Genomic DNA, 15,328 nt, shown 5'->3' on the forward strand with positions numbered 1-15,328 from the left:
GAAAGACACTTCTTTTTTTTTCTCTAAATATATTTCAAGAAGAAGGGAGAACAAAGAAAATATTCATAAAACAGCAGTGTGTTTGTGTCCTGCTACTGCAGAGAGTAGAGCCAGGCTCCCATCTGCTCTTTTGTTTTCTTAAAGAACCCAATCCCTCTTTCATCCAGCAATAAGTACAAAGTCTGTTCTCTGCGATTTCTATTTCCTGAACACACATACATGTTAAACATGCATATAGAACACATTAGCAAAACAACCAATAATCTACCACTGAGACTGAAACCAGCCCATACTCACTAGGGTGGACGTCAGTGATCTATTAAATAAATAAGAAGCAGTATTCATAATACCACCCACATGTTTTTCTAATGTAAACAGTCTCTAGCTGTAGATAATGTTCCAGCATTTCCTAATATTTTGAATATTCCTTTAGAGAATGGGTACCCAAAACTGAACCTTGTACTCCAAACACCTCAGAAAGTGGAAGGATAGTATTCTCATTCATTGTTGTTTTTTTTTTTCTCCCCTAATCAACCACCACCTCACGTCTCCCTGTAATGCAATCCAGAAGGCCTTGTGCTTTAGCTGCTACCGCCTGGCTTTACACTCCCAGTTTATTAATTTATATTCCCAGGTCTTTTCTGATTACCATGAGCAGCTTTTGTCCCATTCAAAGTGTAGTGTCTCCACCTTGAGATTAACAATGTGACAAGACAGTGGACAGGGCCAAAGGGATGCTGGGCTGTATAGAGAACAATCCACAAAATATGGTATCACTGTTTCAGTAGAGGGGGTATCACTGTGTATCATAAATTATTACCCAGCTCTCAAAAATTTTAATAGCTTCATTTGCATTCAAAGGTATTTATCACATTGTATAGGATCCTTCAGATTCCCCTGTCACCACCATACAGGCTAATATTGTGAGCCAGGCACTTTCATGGTGGGCAGGTATTCCTCATTTGATCCACAAAATTTAATATCACTTAAACCAACTTTTTTTATCATATTTTTTCTTTCACTTAAACATAAGCACTTAGCTTTAATATGTAGCGTCGCTGTGGACTCCTTCAAAATACTTTAATAGAACTGCTCATTCATCTCGGAGATATCATACCGACATGAATTCACGTTTCGCAACTAGTGCTGTATCAAGGTATATCTCCTGCAATTAAAAATATCTGTTAACTATCATATCTTACTCCTTTACAACCATTCTATACAATCTAAATCCTCTAAATACCTCCAAATAACCCGGAGAAAATTCCCCGCTTTCTTATCCATGTTATAAAATGGCCGTGGCGTTCTTACTGCTTAAATAGGGGATTTCCCAGTTTCTTAGGTCAATACTTTATTAGAACCAATCCCAGAGCTCACCCACTAAACTCCTCCTCCTCCATTAAATTATTGACATCCACTCAATCTCTCGGTTTAAACCTTTTGGCTGCACTGAATTTAAAGAGAAAATTCACGACTGTTCTTTATAGTTTAAAACGCTTTCAATGTTTCAACATTGAAAGCGTTTTAAACTATAAAGAACAGTCGTGGATTGGTTCTAATAAAGTATTGACGTAAGAAACTGGGAAATCCCCTATTTAAGCAGTAAGAACGCCGCGACCATTTTATAACATGGATAAGAAAGCGGGGAATTGTCTCTGGGTTATTTTGAGGTATTTAGAGGGTTTAGATTGTATAGAATGGTTGTAAAGGAGTAAGATATGATAGTTAATAACAGATATTTTTAATTGCAGAAGATATACCTTGATACGGCACTAGTTGCGAAACGTGAATTCATGTCTGTATATCTCCGAGATGAATGAGCAGTTCTATTAAAGTATTTTGAAGGAGTCCATAGCGATGCTACATATTAAAGCTAAGTGCTTATGTTTAAGTAAAAGAAAAAATATGATAAAAAAGTTGGTTTAAGTGATATTAAATTTTGTGGATCAAATGAGGAATACCTGCCCACCATGAAAGTGCCTGGCTCACAATATTAGCCTGTATGGTGGTGACAGGGGAATCTGAAGGATCCTATACAATGTGATAAATACCTTTGAATGCAAATGAAGCTATTAAAATTTTTGAGAGCTGGGTAATAATTTATGATATGGGCTGTATAGAGAGGCATAATAAGCATAAAAAAGGAAGTGATGATGCCACTGTACGTGTCATTGGTGAGGCCTCATTTGAAATGTAGTGTTCATTTTTGGAGACTATTTCTCAGTATAGAGGCTAGAGGTGGTCTAGAGTTGAATGAGCAATATGGCATGGAGTCTGCATTGAAAGACATTCAGCTAGACAAACTGCAAATGTATACCCTAGAGGCGAGAAGAGACGGGAGAATACACAGTTGAAGTTATTAATACACAAGAAACAAACCTCTTCCAAAGGAAAGGAGGCTGCAGAACAAGTGGACATGATATGAAGCTGCAGGGAGGTAGGCTTGGGAGCAACATTGGAAAATGTTTCTTCATGGAGAGGGTGGTAGCTGCCTGGAGTGCCCCTAGAGAAGGTGGTACCGACAGATTGGTGAAGGAATTTATATAAAAAGAGAGAGAGATGCACACAGGATTCCTAAATGGAAAGAGGATAGAAAAAAAAAGCAGTGAGTTTTAGCTGTTATTAAATGACTTTTCACTTATAAATGAGGAAGGAGGGAAGAAGTGAAGAGTGTATCTTGATTGGAGAGACACTTGTATCTCTCAACAAAGGCATGGGGAGGGTGTAACCTGCATGGTACAGTAGTTTACAACCCTAACCACCTTACTGAGCAGACTGGATGAGCATTTCAGTCTTTATCTGACATTATTTACTATATTGTTATGAACTGCATCTGCCTGTTCTTATGCCCCCCAGTACTTAACTCTAAACTTATCCATGTTAAATGTCGTTTGCATATTTTCTCACCTTCAATTAGTCCTGCTGTGAATTTACAGCATGACAGTTTGCTTATTTAACTTTTCTGTTCTGCCTAAAAATTAGGCAAATTACAAATCACATACAAAGTCAATAAAAAGACATATAACAGCACAAAAAAAACAAATCCATAAAACATACAAACTACAAATATTAAAATTATATGTTGACAAACAATACATGCCCACTCTTAAAACAGCCTTATATAAGATATTGATTGCCTCCTAATGTCTGCGTTTTAAAAGTAGAGTATGTACCACCACTCTCAATAGCATTTGAAGTTTATACCATTACAGAGGACCTGCAGTAGAAAATGCAGAATCTCTGTTTTTGGAAGATCCATAAACTGTAAACCAGGTTGATTTGAATGTCTCTACTTCATACTTATGGAAAAGACTGGATTTCCTATTAGCAAGTGCCTGATTCATCCAGGGGACGCACACTGGCTGCTATCAGAGAGAGGATTCTGAGCTTGATGAACCATAGATCTCTTCTTAATATGGCATTTCTTGTGTTCTTGTATGTGAGGTGTTTTGTTTTTTGTTTTTTAATGGGCCCTTTACCAGGTCTAAGTAAGCTGTCTACAGTACCCTCAATGTGAATTTATTCAGATTCTGATACGGAAAGGAGTGATTTGAATTAGGAAAGGTTTGTACTGATTAGAATAGATGTGGATTTTTTTTTTAATTTGGATACTGTACAGCCCACAGGTTTGAAATGGTGGAAAAATCTTTTTTGATTTCATGTTTGGATCATTCAATCTTTTATGTGAAATTTAGAATCTTTTAAAGGGAAAGCAGTTTTATGAGAAGTTGGATTTTCTGATTGGTTCTTATTGACATACTATGTATAGAAAATGATTGGGCATTGTTGGATCGGAAACCTTTTAAACTCTTTTTTTTAAAAAAGGGCAGGTCGCTGCATTTCTAATGGCCAGTTTGTGCTCATACATCATGTAATTAAATGAGCCTTTCTGAACAAAAGTGGGCCATGTCCACATTTTGCATTCTTTCAGTTATGTACTAATTCATAGCCTCTGTAGAATAAAAATCTGGCTACATCCACACCTAACCAATATACAGGAATTTGCCATCAAGTGCACATAGCCCACATTTGCTCAGAGTGGTTTCTGACAGTTCCAGTTGACTTGACCAATTTTTGTTCTTACCAGATTCCTAATTTCCATAATTATGGACATGTTTGAAAAAACTCTTGCTTACTTGATGAAGCATCTAATAGCATCTCTGATGTTTAACCTAACCAGATGAAAGCAAATGATTGCTCTAAACGCTCATATTTTATATGTATACTTCACATTATAGATGGGCAATATCTCCCATTATAACAAAGTGAACTTGGCCCACTTTTGTTCTCAGGAAGTCAAATATCATGTGACTGTAAGATCAGCAACTTGTGACTGGGCTATAATTGATTGGGGATTGACCATATGAACCTGGTTTATAAGCCATCTTTCCAGCTTTTGGCTTGAAAAGGAAATTGACATAATTTAATTTATGCATTATTCATTACTCACTGCTCAAGGCAATGTATAGGAAAGCCAAGACAAATGCCAGTGTGGTGTTTTCAGCGTGATGTTTAATTCAGAAGAAGTTATTCCCTCAAAGTAGGTTTTTGGTTGCTGACACTTGTTTAGTTTGATTTCATGAAAGTGAAATGTTGTACTGTTCTTTTGTGTATGCTGATAAGCAAACTATATGATTTTTAATTTACAAAAACATTAGGGAAAATTGATTAAAACAAAGGTCCCCGGGCCATCCAGATGAAGATTGAGTGCTGTGATTGTTCTTTCAAACATGTAGTTGAATATTCTATATGGCCAATTTTGTATAAGTCATCTAGATGTGGAAAGGGATGTCCAAATTGGGGTGTTAAAATTTACACTGTTTGCTGAAGGGTATTGTGGATGGTGAGTCTCCTCTATCTCTACTGAGCTTAATTGAGCCCTTCTCACTTGCTATTTATGCCTCAGAAGTGCAGGTGTGGGAGAAACGGCGATTCATATGGGGAGATCCTCCATTCTTTCAGACACCTCGGTGCAGAATATAACTTGCTGAAGTATACCCAGTATCTATAATTGCAGCTAGGGTGTTGCTGTAGTGCCTTACAATGATGATATCCTCAATTCTGCGCCGTGGTTACAGCCCACTCTTGTAGGCAGTAACCCTGGGAAGAGATTTGTTTCTCTGTTTTACAGAACTAATAAGGTTTGCTTTTGAGTCTTAGGCTTCTTCTGTGCTTATTGATTTAGAGTAGAGGGCTGAGGTGGACTTTGGAAGGCAACGCACAAGATGTCTATTTGCATGCGGTAGTAGGAGCTGATAGCCAGTAAGATATGCATGATTTGGTAATTTGAGCACTGATTGCTGGTATGGATGTGGGGGTTGAAGAGCAATGTGGTAACGATGTTGATTTGTGCAAGACTTTGGGTGACTGAATGCATAATAGTTGCAATGGACACCATCAATGTGTTTGCTAAGGAGATGGGAGTGGGGTGATTTGCCAGCCTCTCTCTCCTAAATCTTTTCAATTTGTGTCTGTCTTCACCAGTAAGATCTTTCTTGGGAGCAATACCCTTGTAGAATTCTTTGCCTTCTGAGATGAAATTCTCTCAGATTACATGTCTTCTGGAAATACTGTTAAGACGTAGCTGTTTATTGATTTAGTGGTGTAGTTATCAACATGGGCTGCCATTAGGATTTGGTATTTTACCACTAACTTGTGCTGTTTTAGCACAGGTCCCATTTGATGTAATGAGACCTAGTTAGTTAAAACTGGGATTAACAATAAAATAGCATGGCTCAACAGTAGCCCACGTTGATATCTACACCCTCACTGTTTATTTGATTATTATTTTCTGTCATATATTTTTGGATTGTTTTGCTTGCTATGATGAACACCACCAAATAAAAAGTTCTTTATTAAAAACCAATAAAACTGTCTGCATCGGAGTAAAATCAAGATAAAACTGTATTACAAAACATAAAAACAGATTAAAAACTTCATAGATTTCATAAAAGATGAGTCCTACCATTGAATGAGCCCGGCAAAATGCCCAGGGCCACCCAATGGTAGGAGTCGCCTGAAGTCACACTTTCCCTCCCTCCCTACACCTGGATTAACATCGCCCCCCCCCCCCCCCCCTTCTGGCTGGCTGGTTGGTCGGTCCTCCACATGTAGCAACAGCTTGCAGCAGAGAGAGCGCTGAAAGCTGCCTCTCTGGCCGGTGGAGTCTTCCCTTTGCTGCATCCCGCCCACAGGAATTTTGCATCAGAGAAGCAGAACATGGCGGAGGAAAGACTTCGCCAGCTAGAGAGATAGCATTTAGTGCTCTCTTCTGCAAGCTGCTGCTGTGTACGGAAGACCAGTCGCAGGGGGAGGAGGGTGGCAGTTGGAGCAACGCCGGACCCATGCAGCTTCAAAGGTGGATTGAGGGGACTGGAAGAGAGTTAAGCCAGACCCCGGTATGGGGGGAGGTGAGGATGGAGAGATGCCGAATTGGTTAATGGGGGAACAGAGAGGGAGAGATGCTGGATTGGGGGGGGGGGGGCAGAGGGAAAAGAGACCTGGAGGGAGAAGAGAGGGGGCAGATGTTGTTGTAAAGGGATAGAGAGAGAAAGGATGGCCCAATAGAGGGAGGGGGAAAGAGATGCCAGACCAGGCAGGGGTGGGGGAACAGGAGGAAGAAACCTAGGAAGGGACAAGGACACAGAGGGGATAATACTGGACATAAGGGAAGAGGAATAGGGACACAGAGGGGAATGCTGGACAAAGTAAGATATGAACACAGAGAAGAGATACCGAATATGGGGAGGGGGTGAGACAGGTACAAAGAGGGGAGACGCTGGACAGTTCAGATAAGGGCACTCAGAAAGATAAATGCTGGACATAGAAGTAGTGTTGGGCAGACTGGATGTACCATATGAGTCTTTATCTGCCGTCATCTACTATGTTGCTATGTAAGTGTCAAAAGGACAGGAGACCCTGGAGAAAGTTAAGAAAAAACTGAGAAAAGCAGAAGAGATAACACTAGACCAAAACAATGATCAGACAACAAAAGGTAGAAAAAAAGTTGTTTTTTGCTGAATGTATTAATTGTAATATATCAGATTTTGGAAATGAGCATCCTCAGTCCCTGGCCCCCCCCCCCCCCCCCCCCCCCCCACCCTTGGTACCTACTACCTTGGGAGCAATAGTGTTATAGGGGAGCCCATCTCAATTTTTCCAGCAAGGCCCATTGAGTCCTTACTACGCCACTGTACAAAATGTATATAATATGGCATCTGAACAGTAAATAGTAGCATTATATTTCAATCTTCCATCTTTAACTATGAAGTTACTCTAAAGATCCCTAACAGAGAAAAATATAATGGTGTTTGACAGAACACTGATACTTTTAACCATATGGTTTTTGAATATATATATAATATATTGTGATAGTCACCTCCAGGATAGTTGGGTTAAGGCAGTTTCAGTCTGAAATACAAGTCCCAGAAGGCATTGCAGGCAAGGAGCCAGAGGGTGAGATGAAGAACCCAGACTGGACTCCTAGCTGCAATCAGGGAAGACATGGGTGTAGGCTGGCAGGTTGTGTAGAGGGGCTGCCACTAGGCGGAAAGGGAGTTAGGAAACCCTGTGTGCAGGAGCTCATCATTGGTCTCAGTCTAATGCTGAACTCAGCTGGTTTGGATGTGAGGAAGCTAATGGAAGGAGAATGATTGGTGGTGGTAGCTGAAGCCAGGGATTGATTAGGCAGGTGAGAAGGAGTCCCAGGAGTGGAGTTCAGTTCAGGAGAGAGAAGCAGATGGAGAGAAGTATTTGCAGGCTGAAAATCCTTGGGCAGGGAGGTCCCTAAAGTACTGAAGCAGGCTGAGATTCCTTGGGTGAGAGGAAGTCCCAAAAGTATTGAATTCACTGTGAAGCTGATGCAGGGGAAAACCCTTGGGTAGAAGGAGTCCCTAAAATATTGAACTCTCCTGAAGGTAAAGAGGATAGAAGGTAGAAAATGCTGCTTGGTGACTGAACTGTGATGATGAACTGAAAGAACTGTTTGTCTTGGGAATTACTGTTTATTGTGCACTGGATAAAGAGCCCAGACTGGAGCCTGTATTGAATCCTGGTATGTGCTATGCTGCTGTTGGAACTGTGTACTAGAAACCTGCATGGAATAAAAGTTCTTAAGATTGAAGTTACTGGTGGACATCTATTTCTTCATTGTACCAGGAGCCTGTGGCTGGAGGAGATTGTTTTATCCTTGGCTGCACAAGAAAGGTACCTGGTTACAATATATGTGTGTGTGTGTGTATATGTGTATATATATATATATATATATATATATATATATATATATATATATATATATATATATATATATAATCTCTGAATTAAGCTTAGTAATAAGTTTAGCATTCTTTAATTTTATTCTCCACTGAAGAACAATCTGTTTTTAATATACCAAGGAGTGGACATTGTTGTATTGGTTCTATTCAGACTTTCTTACTTTTTTCAGTGGAAGCCCTATGGGAAATGTTTTTGCCAAGATGTATATTGACAACACTTACTGCAGTGGTGGGAAGGTCTTGTTAAATTGGTGGCGGTTTTTCAAGGCATTTGATTTTCAGCAGCATTTAATAGAAGCACTGGTCTTTAGAAGAAGTTCCATCGCTATGTAGTTACAGTGGAACCCCAATATAATGTGCCCCACAATAACATGAATCTGCATATAACGCAATCATGTCTTGGCTCCCTTTTTTTTTTTTTTTAACATACAGCTCCTTTTACAATAGATCAATTTTTGGTTCAAATGTGTTCTTGTTCTATTGACCCCACTATAATGTGACTTTGCATTTAATGCAAAGATATAAAATGATTGGAATGGGTAGAAGTGGAGGAGTGGCCTAGTGGTTAGGGTGGTGGACTTTGGTCCTGGGGAACTGAGGAACTGAGTTTGATTCCCGGCCCAGGCAGCTCCTTGTGACTCTGAGCAAGTCACTTAACCCTCCATTGCCTGCCGCACTGAGCCTGCCATGAGTGGGAAAAAGTGCGGGGTACAAATAAAAAAAATTTAAAAAAAGTGAATCGCTTGCTTACTCTTTCCAAAAATACTAGGACTAGGGGGCACGCAATGAAGCTACAAAGTTGTAAATTTAAAACAGATCTGAGAAAATTTAAATTCTGGAATTCATTGCCATAGAATGTAAAAGCAGTTAGCTTAGCAGAGTTAAAAAAAAAATTTGGATAACTTCCTAAAAGAAAGATCCATAAGCCATTATTAAGTTGGACTTGGGAAACTCTACTGCATATTCTAGGATAAGCAGCTTAAAATCTGTTTTACTGTTCCAGGATCTTGCCAGGTACAGTGAAACCTCGGTTTTCATTGGTTTCGGATTTTGTTGATTTTTTCGACAAGAAGTTTGTCTCGGTTTTCGTCAGTTGCCTCGGATTTCGTCGAAAAAGGACATCCATCTTCCAATTTGTATCGGAAGATGGACGTCCTTCTCCTGATTTTGGGCGTCCTCGTTAATTGCCTCGATTTTCGTCGGTTTCCGATTTCACTGATTGTTTTCGGACGGATTATCGACGAAAACCAAGGTTTCACTGTACTTGTAACCTGGATTGCCGAAACAGGATACTGGGCTTGATGGACCTTCGGCCTGTCCCAATGTGGCAACACTTATGTTCTTATAGTTTATGGATCTCATTCATAGCATTATATTGGGGTTCCACTATATTTCTCTTGGATATTAGATAGTGCACAAGTGACAGAAGTAACACTTTTTTTTTTGCCAGAGACTACTAATTTATGCAGCATTTGCTTTTTGGAGACCAGCTTTCTATCTTTATACTCTATAGGTTTATGACACAGAATAATAATTACGACATTGATCAGTACAACAGTATGTAATGTAGCTGGGGGGGGGGGGGGGGGGGGGGTTAATTTTCCACTCATGGCAAGTAACACCTTAAAACAGTAATGCACATGGTGGAATCTATGTTTTGTGAAATTATAGCATTTTTATAATGGCCAAAATGATTTCTGTTTATTCATTGGTCTTTACTTAAGACAAACATATACATTAATGTCTGTTGGTGAAATGGTGATATTTTTTATTCACCATGCTTTGGGAATGTATTTAATGGCTTTTAGGAAAGAATACACATCAATATATAATTTATTTTTTAATTTCCATGGTTTTTAAGTATATAAAGCCTAGTTAACATTGATGATTCTGAGGCTGTTTTTTATGCAGCATACCGGTAGGGATTTTGGAACTATATTAGAGCAATGTTGGCATTATTTATGATGATGATAGCACTATTTACATAAGTACATAAGTAGTGCCATACTGGGAAAGACCAAAGGTCCATCTAGCCCAGCATCCTGTCACCGACAGTGGCCAATCCAGGTCAAGGGCACCTGGCACGCTCCCCAAACGTAAAAACATTCCAGACAAGTTATACCTAAAAATGCGGAATTTTTCCAAGTCCATTTAATAGCGGTCTATGGACTTGTCCTTTAGGAATCTATCTAACCCCTTTTTAAACTCCGTCAAGCTAACCGCCCGTACCACGTTCTCCGGCAACGAATTCCAGAGTCTAATTACACGTTGGGTGAAGAAAAATTTTCTCCGATTCGTTTTAAATTTACCACACTGTAGCTTCAACTCATGCCCTCTAGTCCTAGTATTTTTGGATAGCGTGAACAGTCGCTTCACATCCACCCGATCCATTCCACTCATTATTTTATACACTTCTATCATATCTCCCCTCAGCCGTCTCTTCTCCAAGCTAAAAAGCCCTAGCCTTCTCAGCCTCTCTTCATAGGAAAGTCGTCCCATCCCCACTATCATTTTCGTCGCCCTTCGCTGTACCTTTTCCAATTCTACTATATCTTTTTTGAGATACGGAGACCAGTACTGAACACAATACTCCAGGCACCATGGAGCGATACAACGGCATTATAACATCCGCACACCTGGACTCCATACCCTTCCTAATAACACCCAACATTCTATTCGCTTTCCTAGCCGCAGCAGCACACTGAGCAGAAGGTTTCAGCGTATCATCGACGACTACACCCAGATCCCTTTCTTGATCCGTAACTCCTAACGCGGAACCTTGCAAGACGTAGCTATAATTCGGGTTCCTCTTACCCACATGCATCACTTTGCACTTGTCAACATTGAACTTCATCTGCCACTTGCACGCCCAATCTCCCAGTCTCGCAAGGTCCTCCTGTAATCGTTCACATTCCTCCTGCGACTTGACGACCCTGAATAATTTTGTGTCATCGGCGAATTTAATTACCTCACTAGTTATTCCCATCTCTAGGTCATTTATAAATACATTAAAAAGCAACGGACCCAGCACAGACCCCTGCGGGACCCCACTAACTACCCTCCTCCACTGAGAATACTGGCCACGCAATCCTACTCTCTGCTTCCTATCTTTCAACCAGTTCTTAATCCATAATAATACCCTACCTCCGATTCCATGACTCTGCAATTTCTTCAGGAGTCTTTCGTGCGGCACTTTGTCAAACGCCTTCTGAAAATCCAGATATACAATATCAACTGGCTCCCCATTGTCCACATGTTTGCTTACTATTTATAATTTATATGTTTTTATTATCATGTGAGGAAGCAGGGTACTGGCAACAGATCTACTATAACGGATGGACAATAAAGGCAGACACAACCAAATTCCTCCTAGATTGGGACGATAGATGCAGAACAATATTAGACAACATGGCCCCGACCCAAACCAGAACCTCGCACAGAAAGAACTCAATACCGTGGTTCAACGAAGAACTGAAAAAACTCAAAACACAAGTTAGGAAACTAGAACGTGCATGGAATAAAAAGAAAGACGATCCCACATTTAATGCTTGGAAACAACTCCGAAGAAAATATAAATACACCATAAGACAAACCAAAAGACTATACTACAAAACCGAAATTGGACCAAATTACAAGGACACACACAAACTCTTCCAACTTGTGAATAAACTACTAGACACCGCACCAGTCACAAATAACAGCAAAGACACACCATGAGCTGATAACCTCGCGAAGTACTTCAAAGAGAAAATAGTACAATTATGACTTAAAATATCTGTCAGCCCCATCGAATACATTACACTCCTAGATTGTCTAGATCCAGACTCTGGAGTATACCCAGCAGACAGGATTTGGACTGAATTCAAGATACTATCGGAAGATCTCATCTCCCAAACGCTTAAAAGATTCGCCAAATCTCATTGCAAACTAGATATATGCCCAAATAACCTTATGAAATCGGCCCCCCAACACTTTATAACAGATCTAACGAAACACGTGAATTTTATGCTACAAAATGGACTCTTCCCAAAGGAGAAAGGAAACATTCTACTCACCCCTATACCCAAAGATGCAAAGAAAAATGCGAGTGAATTAACTAACTATAGACCAGTAGCATCCATCCCCTTAATAACCAAATAACAGAAGGGATGGTAACCAAACAACTCACAGACTATCTAAACAAGTTTTCAATACTACACGACTCCCAGTCAGGATTTCGTTCTAATCACAGCACCGAAACAGTACTAGTCACGCTCATGACTAAATTCAAACAAACGATTGCAGCTGGCAAGAATATATTACTTCTACAATTCGACATGTCAAGCGCTTTCGACATGGTTGATCATGGAATCCTACTACACATCCTTGAATACTTCAGTATCGGAGCCAACGTTCTTAATTGGTTTAAAGGATTCCTAACCACACGCTCATATCAAGTGACATCAAACTCGACTACATCAGCCACATGGACACCTGAATGTGGAGTTCCACAGGGATCTCCCCTCTCACCGACTATATTCAACCTAATGATGACACCCTGGCCAAATTACTATCAAACCAAAACCTCAACCCATACATTTACGCTGATGATGTAACGATCTACATCCCATTCAAACAAGACCTAAAAGAAATTTCCAATGACATCAACCAAAGTCTATATATCATGCACTCCTGGGCAGATGCCTTTCAGTTAAAACTCAATGCCTAATACTCACCTCTCAACACAACACGAGCAAATTTACCACCATCAACACACCAAAACTAAATCTACCAATTTCGGAAACCTTGAAAATTCTTGGAGTTACCATTGATCGACACCTAACACTTGAGAATCATGCGAAAAACACAGCCAGAAAGATGTTCCACTCATGTGGAAATTAAAAAGAGTAAGACCATTCTTCCCAAGGACCGTCTTCCGTAACCTGATACAATCATTAGTACTCAGTCATCTAGACTACTGCAACTCGCTCTATGCTGGCTGCAAAGAGCAAATACTAAAAAAAAACTCCAAACAGCCCAGAACATGGCAGACAGACTCATATTTGGAAAATCAAAATACGAAAGTGCAAAACCCCTACGAGAGAAGCTACACTGGCTCCCACTCAAAGAACGCATCACGTTCAAAGTATGTACCCTAGTACATAAAATCATCCATGGCGAGGCCCCAGCCTGCATGTCAGACCTGATAGACCTACCACCCAGGAATGCTAAAAACTCATCTCGCACATTCCTGCATCTTCATTTCCCCAATTGCAAAGGTCTAAAATACAAATTAATGCACACATCAACCTTTTCCTACATGAGCACACAATTCTGGAACGCATTGCCACGCAACCTAAAAGCGACCTATGAACTGACCAACTTCTGTAAACTACTAAAGACCCATCTCTTCGACAAGATATACCACAAAGATCAAATCATGTGAAACCCCCACTTATATCCAGCAATGTTAATTATGCCTTCTGTCATATCACTACCATGTATTATTCCACTACCATGCAACCCAAAATTCTTCTATAACACCAGATGTCTACTTTCTTCTCATTTCCACTATCCAAGATATATTGTAAGCCACTCTGAGCCTGCAAAGAGGTGGGAAAATGTGGGATACAAATGCAATAAATAAATAAATATGATATGCATATATAGTAGATTTTGTTTGGTGTTAAGAATAAGATATATATTCAGTTATTGGTTTTGATCTATTAGAATGTATAACAGGCAGGTACACTACACCAATATGTGTACTCATATTTTTAGATTACATTGATAGATGGAAGAATTAAATATAATGCTACAACAACCTGGAACATCATCATCATATTCTAAGGGGTACGTTTACAAAGGTGCGCTATAGGCTCATTAGCATTTTTAACGCACGTTAAACACTAATATGCCCATATGCCGCCCATTAAAAATGCTAACACGCCTTAGTAAACATATCCCTATAGGTTTCGGTTTTGTTTTGCTATGCTTTCCATTGATCATTTTATATATGTTCCTTAAATAATTCCAACTATAGTTTAACGTTTTATGTTTTATTTAAATGTGTCTTTTATTACGTATACAGACTTTTAAATCTGTTTTTGTTTTGTTTTTTAATTTTGTTTTGTTATTTTCCAGTGTACTCTTGATTTTACCCCTGATGTAGCCCTATGGTGCAAAACATGGCCATGTTGCGCTTTTAATGTTTTCATTTTATTTGGTGCTGTTCTCTTTGGTTTCTGTATTTAGCACTGGCCTCTTCTGTTTAGCCTTTGTTACCTGCTCTAAATGAAAAGGCAGGATATAAATCTCAAACTAAATATTGTTCTAGTTACCCAGAGGAAACTGATTTACGTGTGGAATAGTTTTGCAGTTTCCATGTAGTAATTAACTTTTGAGTTTTGTCAGCATCTGCCCATACATTTAACTGCAGTGCAGGTAATGGCAGGGAAAGGGAATGGGACTTATATACCGTCTTTCTGTGTTTTTTTTCCAACTACATTCAAAGCGGTTTACATATTATATACAGGTACTTATTTGTACCTGGGACAATGGAGGGTTAAGTGACTTGCCTAGAGTCACAAGGAGCTGCAGTGGGAATCGAACCCAGTTCCCCAGGATCAGAGTCCGCTGCACTAACCAGTAGGCTACTCCTCCACTTAGCATCACCTATTGAGGAGGAGTTAAATGGTGTGGTAAGTTACTGTTACTGCGCATTACCCTCGGGGGCACAGTCAATGCTGATTCCCTGTTCTACTCCCCTCCGTGGCATGTGCTAAGTTTCAAGCAGCTGCATTAATAGTTAGTGTGTCCATGTGCTAAATTATCACATACTACTTTCCAGTTAACTACTTGATGAACTTTAGTAAAAGTCCTCCTAGTTGCAGAGTACACCTGTACTTTTTAGCACACGTCTGAAAATGTCTTGTAGTGTCATTTATTAAGCGTGCAGTGCATACCAATGCCATTATCACACTTTCAGGCTTATTTTCGAAAGAGAAGGGCGCCCATCTTTCGACACAAATCGGAAGATGGGCGGCCTTCTCACAGGGTCGCCCAAATCGACATAA

The 15,328-nt window shown here is 39.8% G+C and overlaps 1 protein-coding gene across 5 annotated transcripts in view; it reads left to right on the plus strand.

The window, feature by feature from the left end:
* The window catches only part of LOC115475473 (carcinoembryonic antigen-related cell adhesion molecule 1-like), a 130,401-nt gene that overhangs the window by 69,061 nt on the left and 46,012 nt on the right, over positions 1–15,328 (plus strand). The gene's annotated exons all lie outside the window — the stretch shown is intronic.

This window comes from Microcaecilia unicolor, chromosome 8 (genome assembly GCF_901765095.1).
Source record: "Microcaecilia unicolor chromosome 8, aMicUni1.1, whole genome shotgun sequence".
Taxonomy (NCBI): domain Eukaryota; kingdom Metazoa; phylum Chordata; class Amphibia; order Gymnophiona; family Siphonopidae; genus Microcaecilia; species Microcaecilia unicolor.